Raw genomic sequence first — 22,102 nt, forward strand, 5'->3', positions numbered from 1 at the left:
TGGGGAAAGTGGGTTCCAGGCACAACAAGCTGCCTCACAGCCTCTGCTTGCTTATACTTTTGACTCAACAGTAAATTTCCCTTGCATGTGCATCTTCGTGCCTTTTCAGCTGCTGCTACTTCTGCCTGTGGTGAGATTCTCTGATGGTTCCACCTTCACATTCGTAAGGGAGGGGAGGTGATTAGGTCAGATCATCTTTTTACCCCTGGCTTGAATGACTTTTAAGTTATTCCTGTTTCTGCAACCAGAGTCACATTTCTTCTTGGCAGAAGCCAGGGTCCCCAGACAGACAACCTTGCTTTGCGCGCTCTGGAATTCTTCTGGCCGTTGCCACCATGATGGTCCTTTTTTCATATGAACAAAGATGGAGTTTTGGACCATGTGGTAATGCAGTGCTTAGCCTATTCCACTGCCTAACTACTGTTAGGGGCAGGAAGGAAAGCATAAGATATTCTTTGACATCTTTATGTCTTTCTTTCCAAAACATTTTGGGTATGGGGTACCTGACTGGCCCAGTCAGTAGAGTCTGTGACTCTTGATTTTGGGGTTGTGGGTTTGAGCCCCATGTTGGGTGTTGAGATTACTTAAAAATAAAATCTTAAAAAAACATTTTGGGTACAGAAGAGAGAGACATGCTACCTTGTCCCCTACCCTTATCCGTCCCAGCTACTGTCTCTCCTGCACTGAGCATGGCTGGTAATGGACCTCTCTGTCTGTGCTTCCTAAAATACAGTACGATCTTGTTTGGATTGCTTACACAATTTAAGAAAGAAACCTTATAAGCAGAAGGGTGAGAAATAATATGGATAATATCTTATTATTACTTAATATTATCTTGAATAGCAAATGAAAGGGACTTTATTGAAAAACGCTTTTGGATGATTCCTGTCTTTTAGAGTTAAGAATTTTTCCCCATGTCTTTTAAAAGAATTACTTCAAATGACTTTAAATTAATTAATAATTACTTAACTTATGATAACCAAGGAGAAGAGAATCTCTTACTTTAAGCCATGAATTACCCTAGAGGAAGGAGGGATACCCCCGACCCTTCTTTCGTATTCACAGTGTACAACAGAGGTGAACAGAAAGTGATGCTAAGAAGATAACTCCATAAAAGTCTGTTTAATCATTCAGTGAAGGAGGGAAAGCATGAAGTCTTAGCCCTGCCTAACTCTTGGGAATATCATCACCATCTTGCCTGGGACATTTTTTTTTCATTCTTCTGTTGCAGCACTTATCATATTATATCATCAAATTATTATACTGTCATCATCATTGCCAACACTCATTTTGAGTTGCCTGCTAAGGATTGTTATCAAGGTGGCCTTGGCTAGCGTTTAGAAGCTTGATTGTCATGATCCTTCATCTGTCCATATGTCTGTCCATCCATCCACCTAAACATCTATCTAAGTTTGATTGTCTCATTCATCTGTCTATCTGCCCAACTGTTTGTCTTCCCATTCATCTATTTGTCCATCCATCCATTCATCCATCCATTACCTATCCATCCATCCATCTGTCCATCCATCCATCCATCCATCCATCCAAGTGTCTATCCATCTGTCCAAACACCCAGCCCTCTAAATAAGACAGTCATGCCTTATTGACAGTCTAGTAGTCTATGGTTTTGTGACCATAAACATCCACTTCTTAGAAGTCTGAGTTCTTAAGCTACACATGGGAGAAGAGAGTAGAGTGGGGGATAGGTGAGAGAGAATGTGTACATTGTTTGGGCTTCACGAATGTGAGTAGACTGAGGAGTGAGGAGGTACAGGTTCATTCAGCAGCTACTTTTGAAATAAGAGACCAATACATATGTTAAAACTATTTTGGAGATTGATATGGCTTCCCTTGGGAAAGGACCAAGGTCTTAAACAAAGACCTTTCATGAGAAGCCACAAATAATAAAAGCCACTCATTTAAAGAAAGCATGCAGAGAGAGAAAAGACTAACCTGAGGGAAATGCTGAGAAAAAGGGAAGCCCTGAGAAATAAGGAAGGACCTGAGTCAAGAGAAAGGGCAGTGGGGGGTGAGGGGGGGACAAGTAAAACCTCTCATGCTTAAAGAAATTAGCATAACTGTCTTAGTTCTTTGCCAAGAGTAGTCTCAGGGATTGAGGCAGCTAGATGGAGTTCAGAAGGATGAGGGACCATGATTTTGGCCCTAAAAAATTCCTTGCAGTTCCACTAGACTCTCCCCACTCCCACCCCACCACTCAACAGCACTAAATCTGATTTTGCTTCTCTATGAATCCCTCTTTAATGTCTCAAGGCAGAATAAGGCACAGCCTCATTTTTACCCCCATAATTCCTACCCTCCTCACTCTTTTAATAAGGATTAATTATTTTATTCCATGTTGCTTGCTTGTCTAACCACAGCTAACCTGGTTGTGGACTTATGGGTAAGAATTTTGTTTAGGTGCTCTTTTAATTTCTAGAGCCTGGTGCAGATATCTTGTTGATAATAAATGTCTAAGAAATGGAGGAAGAATAAAGGAGGAGTTAAGTGACTATTCTAGTTACTAGATAGAAAGAAACATTTGGTGAGACTTCAGACATGCATTCATTCATTCATTTACTAATTCATTCACTCATTCACTCATTCATTTAACCAACCAACAAATACCAGCATTTACTAAATGCCAACCACTGGAATAAGAAATGATCCTAGCCCTTAAGTGTTGAATCCCCATCAATAGGCAAACAAAATGCAGTGTGACATAACGAGGTGCATAGTGGTGATGAACATACATTCTGAGTGTAATTAATGTCACTGAATTGTGTACTTAGTAATTGTTAAAATGGCTGACTTTATCATGTATATATTGGATCAAAATAATATTTAAAACTGTGTATCACATACTTAACTTAATGGCAGTCCAATGACTTGCAAACCAACCTATAGTCCTGGAAATCAGAGTGTAGGTGTGGGATTGTGGGATTTTTATTGGAAAGGAGTAACAGTAAACCTTTTGGGAAGAAGAAAAGTTTTTTTTTCTGTTGTATACAATTATGTGTATACAACTATCGAAACTCATCAAACTCAACATTTAAGATCTGTGCTTTTGATTGTATGTTAGCTATTTCCCAATTATGAAGGAAGGTAAAACAGAAAAGGAGGTAGAAGAGGAGTTTATATGAGCAACAGGGTGGCTGGGCACCAACTCCCAGGAGTGGGTACGAGTCAGGGAAGGCTTCTTTTTTTTTTTTTTTTTTTTGTCTTGTGGGGAAAAGAAAAAAAATTCTTTTATTTAGAGTTCTATTAGTGATACTATAACATTGAATACTTACCCCTCCCCCCCACCCTACACATACATTGTTTTATCTGATTGAGGGCATAAGAAGGGAGTGTAGGTGCAAGGACATTCTTTCCCATCTCTCATAATAGGAATCATGCGTAACTAGCCATATGAATCAAGTTTAGGGAAGGCTTCTTAAAGGACACCGAGCTAAGCATGTGCAGCATCAAGGAGATGTTTACATATTTGAAGAAAGGAAAGAGACTCAGAGATGGGAAGTGACATGTCCAAGGTCACGTCGCTGACTGATGGCAGGGCTGGATATAAAACCCAGTTTTCTGATTCCCAACCCAGGGTTCAGTCCCTGAACCTGTTGTTTGGATTGTCATCTAATGTCTTTTGGTCTCATTGCGCATGTTCTGCTCTGTGATCCTGCATTTGCCAGACACTAGACCTTCAAACTGGGTTCTGTTAATGGGAGGCAGCAGTGGAAAACTGGAGGGCAGGAGGCAGGAAAAGGGGCAGCATGCAGCTCCAGATCCACTGTTTCCTGGTAGTATTCCAAGTTATCAGTGACAGACATCCGTTAGAACACCAGCCCTGCAGCGTCCGCTGAGAGCATCAAATATTGACTACCTAGCGAACCCACTGAGGGTTCCCAGCGCCAAGCCCCTAACTTCAGAGGTGTGGGTTCAGGCAATACAGTCCCCCTCAGAGGTCTGAACTGAAATGAAAACCTAAGTCATGATCTGTTCCCCCAAACTGTCCCTTCTCCCAGTGCTTTCAAGCTGAGTGAATGACATCAGGTTCCCCACATGGCTATCCTTGACACCTCCCTCTCCCTCACTCCCTCACTCCCTCTACCCCAACCCCACACCAAGTCCTGGCCATTTTGCTTCCTAGAAATCTCTAAGATATAGTCACTTCTCCTCCCCACTCCCATCCTATGCTTCCCTACCATCATCTCTTGGCTTCTATAATAAACTCCTAACTGATCTAGCATTCACTCTGGCTTACATTACTGACTATCTAACTCCCTTTGTTTTAATGTGGTTTTCAGGTACCCAATCAGGAGACTTGGTGTCTACCCACAGCTCTGTGAGTATCCAGTACAGTGGTGAGCAGGTCAGTTAATTTCCCTAGTTTTTACTTTCCTCAATTATAAAAGAACAGGACCTATATATGCACCAGCATTTTTACTGGTCAAGGAAAGCTTTACAGAAAGCACCACACCTGGACGTTGAAGGAGGAGAAGGATTTTGACTTTTGTTTCAGGCGAAAACTGTAGCCTGTAGAAAAGGTATTGTGCCCCTGTGTGTTTAGGAACAGCACAGAGAGTGCAGAGAGCCGACAAGTGAATTATAAATCTGACACGATGAGATGCCCCAGAATGGTGCCTTTCCCCAGTCTCCCTCATCTTATTAGATGGCACCACCAACTATGAATTGCTGAGTCCAGAACCTAGGCATCATCTATGATTCCTCTCTTTCTCTCCTCTGACCCTATGGCCAAATGCAGCCACATTGCTTCCCACCTCCCACTGGTGTCCTCTGCTCCTGGATTCCATTCCACCACTGCAGTAGCCTCTTACATGCTTTCTCTTCTTCCACATTTGTCCACTCAAAATGTGTACACAAAGTGGGGTGCCCGGGTCACTCAGTCCCTTGAGTGTCCGACCCTTGATTTTGGCTCAGGTCATGACCTCATGGTTTGTGAGTTGGAGCCCCACATCGGGCTCTGTGCTGACAGTGTAGATAGAGCCTGCTTGGGATTCTCTCTCTCCCTCTCTCTCTGCCTGCCCCCCCCCCCCACCCCACACTTGTTCGCTCTCTCTGTCTCTCAAAATAAATAAATAAACTTAAAAAAAGAGGAAATCATATTTAAAAATATATACACAAAGCAGCCAGACTAGTCTTTTTATTTTTAAAAAAATAAAACAAATTTTTTTAAAATTTATTTTTGAGAGAGAGCGCGAGAGAGATCGAGCGAGCATGAGCAGGGGAGGGGCAGAGAAAGAGGGAGACACAGAATCTGAAGCAGGCTCCAAGCTCTGAGATGTCAGCACAGAGCCCGACGTGGGGCTTGAACTCACGAACTGAGATCATGACATAAGTCAAAGTCGGCCACTTAACTGACTGAGCCACCCCTTCCCACCCCCCCCCCCCCGACTAGTCTTTTTATCAACGTTTATTTATTTTTGGGACAGAGAGAGACAGAGCATGAACGGGGGAGGGGCAGAGAGAGAGGGAGACACAGAATTGGAAACAGGCTCCAGGCTCTGAGCCATCAGCCCAGAGCCCGACGCAGGGCTCGAACTCACAGACCGCAAGATCGTGACCTGGCTGAAGTCGGACGCTTAACCGACTGCGCCACCCAGGCGCCCCATCGACTAATCTTTTTAAAAAGATCCATCAGCTCATTTGCTTGCTTAAAACTCTCCTTTGGCTTCCTCCTGCACTTGGAATAAAATTCCGATTTCTTCCCAGGACTTAAAAGGCCCAGAATGATGTGACTCTTACCATGGGTGCTGTGCTTTGTGTCCAGGTTCCCTTCTGGGGCAGAAGGACTTCTTCTCTCAGCTGCTGGGAATGCAGCAGCCTGACAGCCCTCACTTCTCAGCCCTGGCTGTCAGGGAGTAGCCCATGTCCACTGACTGACTGCTCACATTGGGACATGGACTGTCTTCCTTCTCCCAACACTGAAGGACCATCCAGTTCAGAGCTCCCTGCAGGGCTGACTGAAGCCTTCTTATGACTGCATCACAGCCCAACTTCCCCCTCCGCCCAGCCTTACTTCCTCCTCTTCTCCCGTGGTTGGTGATCCCAAGAGCCAGAGAACCCAACCGACAGCGGTCCCTGTGTAACTTGCAAGCCACTGTCCTCCTCCAACAATCACTTCACAGTTCTTCCATCTCCTATGCTGCACCATGCTCCTTCTGGCCTCAGCTCCATTGTTGTTATTTGTTCCTTTGGTCTGGAAATTTCTTCCTGTTCTTTGCCCGATAAGTTCCTACTCAACCCTTCCTAGTTGAGTTCACAAGAGACTTCCTCAGGGAATTCATCCCTGATCTGTCAGACCAGGGCAGGGGTCCCAGTTATAAATTCCAGCCACACCCTCTACTTTTTCTTGGCACTTAGCACTTGTCACATGTTTGAGATCTATCTTTTCTGCTGGAATATAAACTTCAGGAGGATGGTGATTTTGTCCACTTTTTCACCATGTCTGCTCAGTACTGAAGCAGACTGTCTTACATTCAACAGATGCTTACTCTGTTGATTTGTTGGATAAGTGAATGAATGAACGATTTAATTCCATGGTCTTATCCCTCTGTGATGGGCAGAAAAAGGCACTAATAAGGGCCTCTGAGTAACTGTGGCTGACAACAGCTTGTTTTTCCCACTCCTCAGAAAAGGAAACAAAACAAAACAAAGCAACAGCAACAAAAGAAACAAAAGCAGCAACTTAAACAGAAGTCTCTGGCCCACATCCAGAGTGAGAAGCACACGTTGCTGGTTAGAGCCGTAGTCAGTGACGGCTGACTGGTAAAAGCCTCAGCCAATGGGATAATGAAAACATAATAACCTCGGGAGAGATTAACAAAATCCCTTCCCTGTGTCCAGTGTGGAGCTAAGGGTGTCCCCCAACATGCACAATGCGCCAATTAAATTAGACTCAATTCAAGAAGCATTCTCGCGGTTTCCATTTTTACATTGTAATCATCGATCTTTTTGGAACGTGGTACAATGAAACAGCCAACTTAAAAACAAAAAACATATGAAGGCCCTTTAAACTGTGACTCAAAATCTAGAAGCCATAAAATAAAAGATTAATAACTTAAACTGTATAAACATTAAAACAATTTTGGAAGGCACGAACTCCATAAGTAGGGACCAATACAAATGACACACTGATAAAAAAAACTGTATTTCATATTAGAAAGTATTTATTTATCTTTCTGATATATAAGGAATGACTTGAAATGGATCAGCAAAAGACTAGCAACTGTGCAAAAGAATGGGCAGGGGATGGGTACAGATAATTCACAAAGAAGGCAAAATAAATGGTGTCTAAACATACAGGATTCTATTTCACTATGAGAGAAACCACATTGAGACACCATTTTCTACTTACGACATGAGCAAAAGTCCAAGTGTTCAATCACTGATTCAATGGCAAGGCTGTTCAGAAGCAAGCACCTTCATTCATTGCTCATGGATGTGTAAATTGGTAAACTCGTAGGGAGGCTGATTTGACATCAATTAGCGATGCACATATCCTTCATCCCTGAAATTCCACTTTAAAGAATTTATCCAATAGTTGTACGTGAAGGGTCTATATAAAAAGTTATTCATTACAGCAGTTTGTAACAGCAAAAGATTAGAAATAACCTATAGTGCATCAATCGTGAGACATTTTATGACTGATTTCTAAGTAGTTATTTGCAAAGAGGTTCAAGACGTGTTGTTAGCTGAAAAAAAAACCCACAAAATGCACAAGTGGTATAGTAGCTACCTTTTATGTAACACAGAGGGAGAAATAAGAATATATATAATATTTTCTTAGAGAAATATGAGAATTTTTTCCCCTCTCTTATTGTGGTAGTGGTGAGGGGGGTGGGAACCAGGTAGAAGAAAGAAAGGTTGGGAGTTGGCTCATCACTGAATTTCTTTTATCATTTTTAGTTTTTTTACAATGTGAGACTAACCACTGAATATTCCCCGTTAAACATTGGTACTACCTACTCACAAATGACATAATAACACAGAGAAACACCTCACACTCTTCCAGGGCTGGAGATAGCAAAGATAGCTTTCATCTCAAAGAACTTGCAGTCTACTGTGATCATATTGAAGCCCAGGAAAAGGGGGAGAGGACCAAAAAGATGATGATTATCAAAATGCGAGGCGAAGAAACCAAGCATGATGCAAGAGAAGAATTAACAACAAAGCAGGGAGGGCTGGCTGGTTTAAGAGGCTGAGTTCAAAGAAGAGAAAGGAACAAGGTCTTTAACACAGAGCATGTTTGAGAAAGTGTAGATCAAGCCAGGCACTGTGCTGAGTCCTTTCTAGGGGGCCACATTCTTTAATCTTCCCAACGACCAGGAGGAGATCAGTGTGGTTACCATCTCCATTGTTTGATGGGAAATGAGAGGTTGGGACACTTAGCTTGTAAGTGGTAGAGCAGGGATTCACATCCGCATTTTCCTTCAGTGGCACACCCCCTTTTTAAAAAAGAGAGTATTGTTTTTAGGGAGGTAAATTTTACATGCAGTGAAATGCAAAGATTCCGAATGCGTGTTTATTTGGGTGAGTTCTGACATATGTGCATACTTTGGTCACCAATACTCCAGTCAAGAAAACTTTCATCACCCTAGAAAGTTCTGCCATGCTTCCTTCCAGTCAATCCTTGAACTGCCATAGAAAACTACTCCTCTGATTTCTATCGCGGTAGATTAGTTATTAGTAGATTGTCTATGTTGTTGAATATATTGGTTCTGTGTTCATTTTTACGGCTCAGTATTCCATATATTCTACTTTATGACATTCTATAATCTATAATTCTATAATCTACTTCTGCTGATGGATATCTGAGTTGTGGTCCTGTTTTGGATATTAGCAAGAGAGCTGGTATGAATATTCTTGTACAGCTCTTTGTGTGGATGCATGCTTTTGTTTCTCTTGAGGGAGCACCCAGGAGCAGAACTGCTGGGTTACAGAAGAAACGTATCTTTAACCTTGTAAGGAATTGCAAGATTTAAAAAGTGGCTATTCCACTTGGCAATCCCATCAAAAACGTGTGAGAATTCCACCTGCTCAATGAGCTCACCAAAATCTTGTATTGTCTTTTTGATTTTTAGTTGCTCTAGGGGATATAAAATGGTTTATCTCATGGTTTTAATGAAAGGCACTGAGCACTTTTTCATGTGCTGTTGGCCACTCAGACATCTTTTAAAGTATGCATTCAAGTATTTTGCCCATTTCTATTGATTCTTTGTTGTTGTTGCCATTGATTTGCAAGAGTTTTTATATATTTGAATGCAAATCTTTTATTACACATATGCATTACAAATATTTTATCCCTATCTTTCAATGATCAGAAGTTTCACATCTTCACAAAGTCTAATTTATCATTTATGATTAATGGTTTTTGTGTCCTCTAAGAAGTCTTTGTTTATCCCAAGCTCATGCATGTATTATCCTTTTTTCCCCCTAGAAGTATTCATGTTTATGCCTATAGTTTAGGATTTTGTGTTTAGTTCTGGGATCCATTTAGTTCTAGGATCTGTATATGGTATAAGGTAAGTGTTAAGGTTCTTTCTTTCTTTCCTTGTTCCTATATGCTTATCCAGTTTTCCAGGACAAGTCATTGAAAAGATATTATTTGTCCCAACACATTGCCTTGGATTTATTATCATAAATCAATTAAAAATGCCTATAGGTCCATTTCTGGCCTCTGCATTCTGATTCATTGATCCATGTGTTTACACTTATGCCACTGCCACTCTGTCTTGATTCCTGTAGCTTCTTGGTAAGCCTTGCAATCAGGTAGCATGAGTTTTCCAAATTCGCTCTTCTAGTTCAAAATTGTCTTGACTGTTCTAGGTTCTCTGCATTTCTATAAATATTTTAGAATCATCACATCACTTTCCTCAAAAAACCTACTTGCCTCTTACTAGGAAGGTTGAGAATGTCTCTCAAGGAAGGACAAATGACTTCCAAGGAATTTGTCGAATTAATCTAAGTTGTTAGGTTTTATTGGCATAAAGTTGTTTATAATATGCCCTTATTACCCTTTTAATGTCTGTGGGATCTGCACTGACATGTCCTCTTTTGTTTCTGATATTCATAATTTGTGTTCTCATTATTTCTTCATTAATCTGTCTTATTAGGGGTGTAACAGTTTTATTAATATTTTCAAAGAATAAGCTTTTTAATTTGTTAGATTCTTTTGATTGTTTTTCTTTTCATTTCATTTCCTTGAATTTTGCTCTTTGTTTATTATTTCTCTCTATTTACTTTGCAATCTGTTCTTCTCTTTCTAGTTTCTTTCTTTCTTCCTTCCTTTCTTTCTTTCTTTCTTTCTTTCTTTCTTTCTTTCTATTTATTTGGGATTCTTTATATTTATTTGGGAGAGAGAGAAAGAGAGAGATAGTTAGCCAGGGAGAGGGGAAAAAGAGAGAATCGCAAGCTTCTTCCATGTTCAGTGTGGAGCCCGATGTGGGGCTTGATCTCACGAGTCAGACACTCAACAGACTGAGCCACCAAGGTGCTCTCTTTCTAGTTTCTAAAGTAGAAACAGAGATTACTGATTTTTGCCCTTTTTTATTTTCTTTAAAAAAATTTTTTTAACATTTATTTATCATTGAGAGACAGAGAGACACAGAGCGTGAGCAGGGGAGGGGCAGAGACAGGGAAGACACAGAATCTGAAGCAGGCTCCAGGCTCTGAGCGGTCAGCACAGAGCCTGACGCGGGCTCACAAACTCACAAACTGGGAGATCATGACCTGAGCCGAAGTCGGTTGACCAACCAACTGAGCCACCCAGGCGCCCCCCTTTTTTCTTTTCTAATATGATCATGTAAATTTATAAATTTCCTTCTAAATGCTGCTTTAGCTGCATTACACACACTTTGCCAAGCTGTATTTTCTTTAGCACCATTTTGAAATATTTTCTGATTTCCCTTGTAATTCCTTCTGTGATGCACATGCTATTTGAAAATGTGTCATTTAGTTCTAAAATATTGGGCATTTTTGAGATTTCCTATTGCTATTAAATTCTAACTTAATTTCATTGAGGGTAGAGAATATGCTTTTATTTCAATTTTTTAAAATTGATTGAGACTCATTTTAGAGCTCAAGATAAGGTGTATCCTGGTGAATGTTCCATGTCCACTTAAAAATAATATATATTCTACAGTGATTTCACATGGTTTATAAATGCCATTTAGGTCAAGGTGATTGGTGGTGTTTGGATATTCTATACACATCACTTGCTACTGTTTACTTGTGTACTTGTCCTATCAATCACTGGAACAGGGAGGTTAAGATGAACTATAACTGTAAATCTATCGAATTCCGCCTTTAGTTTTGTCAGTTTTTGCTTTGTAGATCTGGAATCTCTGTTTCTAAGTTCATACACATTTATAACTGCTATGTCTTCCTGATGAAATGGCCCTTTTGTCATTATGAAAAGTTTGTTTTTATCTCTAATGTTATTCCTTATGAAATCATCGTTGATGTAATATAGCCACACTGGCTTTCGTAGGCTCACAGTTTGCAGGGTCTCTTTTTTCCATCCTTTTGTTTTTAACCTAACTTTATATTTAAAGTTTATGACTTACAGACAACAAATAGTTTGGTCTTGCTTTTGTATCCAGTGTAAAAATCTCTGCCTCTTAGTTGGAGGCTTACCCTATTTGCTCTTAATGTAATTGTTGGTAATGGAATGGTTTTCAATTTTTAAAAATTTTAAAAATTTATTTAAATTCAAGTTAATAATTGTTATAAGGTTGTTTTTAAAAAATGTTTATTTATTTTTGAGAGAGAGAAAAAGAGAGCACAAGCACGGGAGAGGCAGAAGAGAGGGAGACATAGAATCCGAAGCAGGCTCCAGGCTCTGAGCTGTCAGCACACAGCCCGATGGGGGGCTTGAATTCACAAACCATGAGATCATGACCTGAGCTGAAGTCGGATGCTAAACCAACGGAGTCACCCACCCAGGTGCCCCATAAGGTTGGTTGTAAATCTACCATCTTGCTATTTGTTTTCTATGGGTCTACGTCCCTTCATTCCTCTCTTTGTTCTTTCCTGTTTCCTGTTAGGCTAATCAAATACTAAAAAGAAAATATTCCGCCTAATTCCTTTATTGACTTTTTAACCTTTTATCTAGGGATTACAATAGGCAGTCTATATGAATCGCTTTATATAAAATACTTAGAAAAGGGTTCCATTTTCTCTATGTCCTTTGTGCTGTTCTTGTCATATGTCTTCCATCGGATACATAGCAGAAACAAGATAGATACACACTGAATGCATGCATAGCAGGTCAGAATAAAATATCTAAGAAAAGGGAAGTGTTGCATTATAACTTTGACTGTGGTCAGTCCTGCTACATTCCCTATGTCCAAGATTGGTAGTATTTTTATGGATTCACTGAGATCATCATCCTCAGTTCACTGCTTACTGAGTATCTAGGGGGTGCAGTTGTGACAGAGTAGAAAGAACAGTAAACTTAGAGTCAGGACCTTTGTTTCAAGCTATAGAAACCCAAGTCAAAGTGCCGGAGTTAAAAGCAAAAAGGAACAGGTATTTATTAACTTTAAACATTGACGAGTTTAGGAATGCAGCATCAGGGACTCAGAAAAATTTTGATTAAGCCTCCCTGTATCTGTCTCTCTCTACTCTCTCACCTCTGTTTCTGCTTCTCTTTTGTGCACCGGATTCATTCTCTCCACTAGAGTTAGACTCTCCCCACTTTGCAGGACAGATAATTTCTGGAAACCCGCAGCCTATATTTTTTCAGCTTAGCAAAGTTACAGGATTCATATTGGCTCAGCTTAAGCCACATGATCTGTACTGAACCAATCATTGTATACCAGGGAATGTGACTGACAAAGACTGAGCCCTGAGCTCTCTCACTAGTTGGTCAGGGAATCATTGATAGTCCCAACAGGGTCTCATGGAATGAGAGATGAGATATTCAAAAGAATCTGGACAAAACAAATGGGAAAGTCTGTTGGCCAGAACAAATCTGGTCAATAATGTCTTTTAAAGTCCTGTCTCCATGATTTTCTGTATGACTTTAGCCAAATCACCTCCCTTCTTTAGCTTCATTTCTCATCTGCATAACGATCTCTGATAGTTCTTCTGTCTCTAACATTAGAAGCAATAGGACTGTCCTTCAAAAGTGGAATGAATAAATTAAAGAATATTCAGATAACGAAATACAACACAGTAACAAAAATTAACTAAAGTGAACTATTTCAACATGCGTAAATCTCAAAAACATAAGGTTGATCAGAAGTGTAACTTGAAAAAGGCTATGCTCAATATTCTATGCTTAAATAAAATTTTAGAAGACAAGATAAAAATATAAAAGCATGATTCACTCCCAATTTGGGACTGTAGCCATGGGTGTGAAGGGGAGGATGGGGATGGGGGTTGGGTGAGTACAGCGGGGGCTTTAACTCTTTAGTATCTGTAATGTCAATTCTTACAAAAGATGGGAAAAAAGTATGGCATCATATTATGGTTTGACAAATTTGAGTGGCAGGGGCATGGGTATTTATTACTCTATACACTAAGACTCTCTGTATGGTTAAAATATTTCAAAACAATAACAATGATAGCTACTGATACAATACTATTTATCATGTTGTAGGTATTCATCTAATTACATAAATCAACTCATTTAATCTGTGTATTAGTTACCTGTTGGATGGTACACAGAATGGGTAATTCTGAATCACTGCACAGGGAACCAGTGGGAACCAACTCCAGAACTATGGGATGTGGTGGACTGATGGAAGCTAAGAATACTAGCCCAAGGCTGAAGATCTAGAAAGATTTCAGGGTGGAGAGAGGCATCTAAGAGCTAGGCTTTAGGAAGAGCAAGGGCAAACTGGGAGATCAGAGGGAGGAGCCCAAGAGTAGAGAAAGAGCCAGAGGCTCCCCACAGCAGAGAGGGCATTAGCCTGGTGGCTGAGAGGTGGGCGAGTGGAGATGGACCGTGTTTTGTTTATTCCTCACCATGGCCTTGATGGGTTAGTACTGTAATGCCCATTTTGTGGATGAGGAAACTGAGTTCCTACTGTGTACTCTCTGAGACTTAGTTCCTGATAGTGAATCCTTCAGTTCTGAAAGGGAAAAAAAATTATGACCTTTACTTTCTGTTGCCTCTTCCCAACTTGCACAGTTTCTGAGAAGCTCCGGGCAATGACCTAAAAAAAAAATCTTCCTTGCTGCTAAATATAGATGAGTGAAATTACTCATTATTAGATAGTTCTTGCCTTAAAAATATGCAAATAGATTCCTGGAATGGTGGAGTAGGGAAGAAAATAGCCCTATTTAAAAAAAGAATAATTGGGACTATTAGAGGTGGCTAATGCATTCAAGTTTCACAACGAGAGTAAACTCCAGGTAAGACTGTGTCATCAGGAAGTTTGCTTTGGTGGCGCTCTCCCTCTCTGCCCAGGCACTCCTAGGAAGAGAGGTGGACTTTATAGGGGTTCTCCTGGCAGTGAGTATCACCGCATTTAGTGAGGACTGAGGACCAGCAGGAGGCCAGGCCCGGCATGTAGACGCGTGGGACAGGTCTGCCCCTCAAGGTGCTGACAGCTTAGTAGCAGTTAATAGCAGGGCACAGAAAGCCTTCACAACTTCTGCTCCTAAAATTAAGTTTCTGTCAGTTTGCCTGTCATCTCATCACAGGAAACAGCTGGATGAACTTTTACGAAATCTGGAGGGTATGTTTGGGATAGTCTGACATAAAAAGTAGCCTCTAAGTGCACAAAAATTAAATTTGAAGGAGTCCCAGGAGGGCGTTTCAAATGGATGACCAACTGCCCTCCAGTGCACCTGAAACTGAACAGGACTGCAACTGGGAGGAGTGCACGGCACATGCTAACACTATTCAGAGCAGCTGATATTTGTTGAGTGCGTACTATATATTAAGATGAAGTGGACAGAGAACAAAACAGTGGTTTTATATACAAGCCTCAGTAGGCAAGTCACTGAGGGCAGATGCTCCCAATTGTCAACACTCATTAGCAATGATCTAGTTGCTTCTCACCAGGGTGAATAATATATGAACCGGTCCAGGATGAGTAGCAGCAAGGATTTATTTATTTCACTATTTTTAGTAATTCTACTGAGCATGGCAGGGAGGCCAGTTACTTCTTTTATTACTACCATTAATAATAGCTACCATTTGCCATGTGCTCGCTATGTGCCAGGCAAGGAGCCACATTGCTATTATAGGGGTTACCGCTCCATATTATGGAGAAGGAAGTTGAGGCTGAGTAATTAACCACCAACATGTGCTAGACCGCCATGATTACGATAAAATATTCTCATACCCAAATCAGACCTATGGGACGACAAAAAAATTTCTGGGTGAGTTGCACATTTAAAAGAGTTTTAGCAAAATATAAAAATTCGCCTGTACTTTATTCATAGTAACTCCCTTTTATTGAAAATATTAAAATGATATCAAATCAACACCATCCTTGGAAAGTTCATTTTGGAGGAGTCTTGGTTTGGGGGACAGAGGAGGAAATTATTCCTATCACAGGGGTCAGATCTGGCACTTGACTCCTCTTGGCATCAGCTCTGTGCTATTTAAGCCTTTCTACCCGGATTTCTAGGGCTGCCACGAGTCCCGCTTCCTTCCGCTGCCAGTCCTGACACTCAGATCTAATCACACACCTCTTCTGCTAAGAAACCTTTAACACTTCATGATCTCCACAATTAAACCCAGACTCCTTCACACAGCTTCCGGGGCTCTCCACAGTCTGGTCACAGCCTGAATAATCAGTCTCTATCTAAACCTCTTACCAAGAATACTTCTACATGTTAAAAAGATAATTGAATAACTTCAATTAAAAAGAATCTTAAACGCAAAAATAATTTTGTTTAAATAAAATAATACTTAAACATTTATATTTGTAACGCACATCGGAGTTTAGACAGTAAGCTCACAATCCTCGGGTCATTTGATATTCATGACAACCCTACCAGGCAGGCAGATGTGAGCATCCCTGTTTTTTAACATCAACTTTAGAGGCTAGAATCAGTTTACAAGTACAGAAATGTTCACAGACGGTACAGAGAGTTCCCAGTATGCCACACCCGGTTTCTGCCATTACTTACATTTTGCATTAATATGGTGCATTTCACACCTTTATGAACCAGTGTCGATATATTTGTGTCAGCTGAAGTCCATACTTTCTCCAGAACCCCTTAGTTGTTACCCACTTTTGTCCTTTCTCTGTTCCAGGAACCCATCCAGGAAGCCACATTGTTTAGTTGCCACGCCTTCTTAGGCTTCTCTTGGCTGTTGACAGTTTTTCAGACTTTCCTTGTTTTGTTTTTTTTTTTTAATGATTTTTACAGTTTTGATGAGTACTGGTGAGGTATTTTGTAGAATGTCCCTCAATTGGGATTTTTTTTTTTCTCAGGATTATACTGAAGTTCTGAGGTCCTCTTTCTTCTTTCTTTCCATACCGTGTTCTTTGGAAGGAACTCACTACACACAGCCCACACTTAAGGGGCAGGTAACTATGCTCCTCCTTTCCGAGAACATCTACTTAACTCTGGAATTCTTCTGCATGGGAGATTTGACTCTTTCCCCCCATTTACTTATTCACTCCATCACTATATCACCGTGGACTTAAAGAATATTTGTTTTACACTTTGGGTTCTAATTCAACACCATTTTACTCATTTGATTCCCCAAATGGAGCCGGCTTTGGTGGCTGGGAGCTCTTTCAGTAGGCTCCTATGCCCCTTTGATGGGCTCCTCTGGCATATTTCCTGCCCCAGTTGTAGGATTTGTCAGTTCCCTAAGCAGCCCTGGTACCCTTTACTGGAGAAGGATATTAGAAACCAAGTTCTAGGCACTGAGATGTCATCGTTCCTAGGCCCTCTCAGCTGACATTACCAGTTACTCCTACTTTGTGTCAGAGAACAGATTTTCCTCATTTCTTGAAGATACCCAAAGCTTCCTATAGTCTTGCTGCCTTTGAACACCTCCTCCTCACTATTCTGTGTAGTGAAGTAACTTCTGTGGTCCATCTAGTGAGTTTCCTGCTCTGAAACGCTCTCTCCTCCTCCCCACCGGAGTTACTCATTCTTCCCCCTGCCCCCCACTGTACTTGGTTCACACCATGAGGCGCACTCATCACAGCGTATGTTAGAGTCAGTTAACACGTGCCTGTTCCACTGCCCTGTGTTGCTCATCTAGCACATCTAGTATGTGCTCAGTAAATACACACATGGATAGTGTTTGAACTGGAACATAAAGAATGAGCAGAGATAGGAAGAGGATGCCTCGTAGAATGCCTGAACTCACCTTACCTCTGCCCTTCCCACTTCCCATTTAGAGTGAGTTCCTCCTTTTGGTTAAGGTTTATGGCATCCTGTGCAGAAGACAGGATCATTGGGTCCTTGAAGGTCATCTAGGCAAGGTTTTCTTGGTCTTAGTCTCAGAGCAGTTGTTCCTAAACATGACTGCACATTACAATCACCTGGGAGACTATTAGTAGGTGGACTCCCTTCCCCAACCTCCACTCCAGAAAACTGATTAAGTCTGAAATGGGTACTGGAGCTCTGTATGCAACATCCTGTCTCTGAAAAAAGAAAGTCAGTAAAACCAAAGCACGCAGTCTGCAATCTAATCATTTTGGAGTTTTGGAGAAACATAGCCTCTCCAATCCAATCTGTAATATTTGAATTATTAAAAAAAAATTACACTGGAATCTGGATCTCCTCCCATTGTGGACACACAGGGTAATGAAAATATATAAACGTGAGGAGAGAGAGATTGTCTCAGAGAAGCCTCTTGGAGACTGTTCAGTGTTATAATGTTAAAATTCTCGTTACAGGGTTAAACTGGGCCAAACCAAGTTTAGAAGTGATAGTTTACAATTTGGTAACTGGGCAGCCTCCCTTAATGGCTCATGATTTATTTGGAGCTCCCTCATCTCGTGCTGTGGTTCTGAGAAACACGCTACTGAGAACAAAGAACTGAGTTAACATTACAACTCTTCCAAAGTTGCTCAATAATGAAGCCTGGCTCATTTTCTGCAAACAAAGATTGTTTTACAGTAAACCTGTTTTCTAGCAAATATCTACTTTTCAAGTAAATGTATGAAAGACTTTTCTTTATTTTCTCCTTTCTACCTTTCCCTCCCCCCCCTTCCCTTCCTTTTGCTCCTTCTCCCCTTCTATAGTCACAAAACTAATTTGTTTAAAATAATTGCGTCGGTTGAATAGGGTAAAACCTGAATTTCATAATATAGTAAAAAGAATTATAGTTTACAGCTTTCAATGACTGTATATTTAGTAACACAGATGAAGCTGAAAGCATATGGACAGAAATACTGATACGATCACGTTTTCCAAAGTTCAGGATTAGAGCGGGCACCTGACTGGCTCAGTTAGCGGAACATGTGACTCCTGACCTCAGGGTCCTGTGTTCAAGCCCCACGTTGGGTGTGAGGTCTACTTTAAAAAAAATGGCAAAACAAAACAAAACAAAAGAAAAAAAAACAATGGTAAGGCTCAAAGAACAGCGAACTTGTAAATAGTTTGAGTGTATGGTTTCCGGTTAATTGTTTTTACAAAAATTAATGTTGCTGATATCTTAAAAAATTGTTTATAGATGTATAGGCCTCCACTCACAACCTTGTTAATTTTATTATGTCATGTAATAGGATGATTTTCTTTTCATACTCAGGAAAGGTAAACATTTTAGTCCTGCCCTAAATGACCACACATCATACTAATTTTTGTGATGATAATGATGATGATGACGACAATAAAAGTAGTCACTGGCTTTGGCTGCGTTCAATATGCCAGTCACATTGCATGCATTATCTTATCTAACCCTCGTATGAACTCTCTGAGGGAGACAGATAGTATTATTATCATTGCCATTTCCAGAGAGGTTAAACAGACTGCCTAAAGTCAAACTAACAAATGGAATATTTAGCTTGACTGTATAGTACAACACATCATGCTTTTGACCACTACACTATAGCATCTCCAATGCCTCCTAGGTGCTAGAGCTATACACATTGATATGATGACAACAGTGCTGATGATAGAAACATATTCATATTCTGGGAGGTAGGAGAAGCATCCTCTCTACAAAATGTCTAAAGTTTTCTCAAACTTTCACTGAAGAGTAACATCAACAAGATGGTGGAATAGGAGTTTTCAATTGTCATCCCCCCATAGAACACAGATTTGATAACCTCCAAGGATGAAATTGGGTGTCCAGGAGTCCAGTGGAAAAGTTCCAGAATACTTCTGCAGCAAAAAAAATCCAAGGGTAGACACATCCAAGAGTGTAAGAACAATAGTTTCATGTTACCCACACAACTGCTCTCCTGAGGTGGCAGAGCTTGATGCCAGAAAGATCTCCCAGGTCCTGATTTCTTTCACAGGGGAAAGCAAGAGCATAGTGAGTAAGTACCCAGCTTCCCAAGATGCAACCCAAGACTCCCACTGCTTTCTCTCTCACCCAGAATACTGAAGGGATAAGTATGGCTGAGTCTGAGGAGCTGGGAGCAGGGAAGAGGGGTGGGGAATCCTAGCAACCAGGATTCAGAACTCAATAAGGGGATGTGGGTCTTATTAACTGCTATACAGACATCAGGAGACCAGCACTCAGGACGGCTTGCTTGTGGGCCCCCCAACTGGTCCATCCACAGCTCTAATTCTCTGGTGTTCCCTCTGCACAATGGCCGTCTCCCTGCACGCTCCGCCACTGTCGGTGACACAGAAGCTCACACGTCTGCACACAGCTCATGAGCAAGTGCAGAAAAGCTGCTCAATGCTGTGGGACTGGGAGCAGGTACACCAATGTGAGCATTTCAGGACACTGTGCTCGGGAAAACAAATGGGAGCCCCCTTGACATTGGCCTTGGCAATGACTTTTTGAGTTTGACACCAAAAGCAAAGAGAACAAAAGCAAAACAAAATAAAACACCAAAATACAAAAGAACAAGTGGGGTGAAAAGTGCACAGCAAAGGAAATAAGCAACAATGCAAAGGCAATCCGTGGAAAGGGAGAAAATATTTGCAAATCTTACATCTGATCAGAAGATAATATCTAAAATATATAAGGAACTCATGCAACTCAGTAACGAAAAGAAAAAAAAAATTAACCTAATTATAAAATGGGCAAAGGAACTGGATTGCCATTTCTCTAAAGAAGATATACAAATGGTCAATAGGTATATAAAAAGGCATCCACCATCACTAATAAAAAGGGAAATGCAAATCAAAACCACAATGAGATATCACCTCACACTTATTAGAATGGCTGTTATTGAAAAGTCAAAAGATATTGACTATTGGCGAGGAAATGGACAAAGAGGAACCCTTGTACACTGTGATGAGAATGAAATTGGAATGGCCATTATAGAAAACACTATGGAGATTCCTTAAAAAAATAAAAATATAACTACTATATGATCCAGCAATCTCACATCTGGGTATATCCATGAGAAATAAAATCACTACCAGGGCGCCTGGGTGGTTCAGTCGATTAAGGATCTGACTCTTGATTTTGGCTCAGGTCATGATCTCATGGTTGTGAGATTGGGCCCCAAGTCCAGTTCCGTGCTGGGTGTGGAGCCTGCTTAAGATCTTCTCTCTCTCTCTCTGTCTCTCTCTCTTCCCCTCTGCCCCTTCCCTGTGTGTGCTCTCTCTCACTCTCTCAAAAAAATCACTACCTTGAAGAGCTATCTGAACACCTACCTTCATTGCAGCATTATTCACAGTAGCTAAGATATGGAAATAATCTGTGTCCATGAATGGATAAATGGATACAGAAAATATGATATATCGACATACACACACATATAAAATTTATATATTTTATTTATATAGATCTTATGTATTATTTTATACATATTATATTTATATTTATATATTTATGTATTTTATATTCCATAGTATAAAAATGGAATATTATATGCATCATGGAATAGTCTGTGTATGTGCACACACACACACACACACACACACACACAATGGAATATTATTCACTCAAATATGGTCAATCATGCCATTCACAACAACATGGATAAACCCGGAGGATGTTACTTCTGATCTCACATATATATGGAACCTAAAAATGTCAAGCTCATAGAAATAGAGTGGATTGGTGGTTACCAGGGACTGGGAAGTGGGAGAATTTGGGAGATATTGATCAGAGGGTATAAACTTGCAGTTTTATATAAAATGGGTAAATTCTGGAGACCTAATGCACAGCATGGTGATATAGTTAATAATAATATGTTGTATATTTGACATTTGCCAAGAGAGTGGATCTAAAGCACACGCATGCACACATACACATAAATGGTAATTATGTGAGGTGATGGATATGTTAATTAGCTTTATATTGGTAATCATTTCACTATGTGTATCAAAATATCATGGTGTACACCTTAAAAAAAAGCTTTAGGGAATTTAAAAAATCTTTAGTCTGGGGACTCATAATTAAGTAAAGTGTGTTTCTCTTATTATTTTTTTTTCTTCCGTACTAGGCTAACTTCAGAGTAATACCAGTAAGGGGTTAGTTAATTTTGACAAAAACTACTGCCCTTTGCAAATCCACTATTTTTAACCAGTCATAACTCTGGCACCAAGTCCCCTTGAGATTGTAACTTTCCATTCTGTGAAACATCTCCCCTCTCCAAGTTCTGGTTTCAACATGCTTTTGAAAGGTTCAAATAACTCAGAGACTCAGAAACCTAGCACAATGTTTTCCCAGTCTGTGTTGACTCAATGGAAAGAGAGACGAAACCAGTCACACATATAGTGCCCATGGGTTGCTGTCTCCCTTCTGGTACCAGCATCTCCTTTCTCATCTACTGGACTCTGAATACTCCATGTAGTGGAGAAACGTGGTTTGCAGAAATGTGGTTTTCCATGTTTTCTTATTGCTTCTGGAATGAAAACAGTTTCCGTCATTCATTTGGCTTCCTCTTGACATAAAACATGTCTCTCTTAATTTTACATTCAAGAATGGTGTGGGGAGAAAGCTGTAGTCCAACAATATCATCTCATCAAACTTCTTTTTACAGAAGAGAGAACATGTTTACCAAAACCACACTGTTCTCAACATCAA

At 40.4% G+C, this 22,102-nt stretch overlaps 1 protein-coding gene across 1 annotated transcript in view; it reads right to left on the minus strand.

The window, feature by feature from the left end:
- The window catches only part of NR3C1 (nuclear receptor subfamily 3 group C member 1), a 162,435-nt gene extending 156,516 nt beyond the window's left edge, over positions 1–5,919 (minus strand). Inside the window, exon 1 of the mRNA XM_053222535.1 lies at positions 5,758–5,919. The gene's annotated coding sequence lies outside the window, so the exon portion shown is untranslated. The remainder of the gene's footprint in view (positions 1–5,757) is intronic.
- Positions 5,920–22,102: the final 16,183 nt, after the last annotated feature.

Source organism: Acinonyx jubatus, chromosome A1, assembly GCF_027475565.1.
Source record: "Acinonyx jubatus isolate Ajub_Pintada_27869175 chromosome A1, VMU_Ajub_asm_v1.0, whole genome shotgun sequence".
In the NCBI taxonomy this organism is placed as follows: domain Eukaryota; kingdom Metazoa; phylum Chordata; class Mammalia; order Carnivora; family Felidae; genus Acinonyx; species Acinonyx jubatus.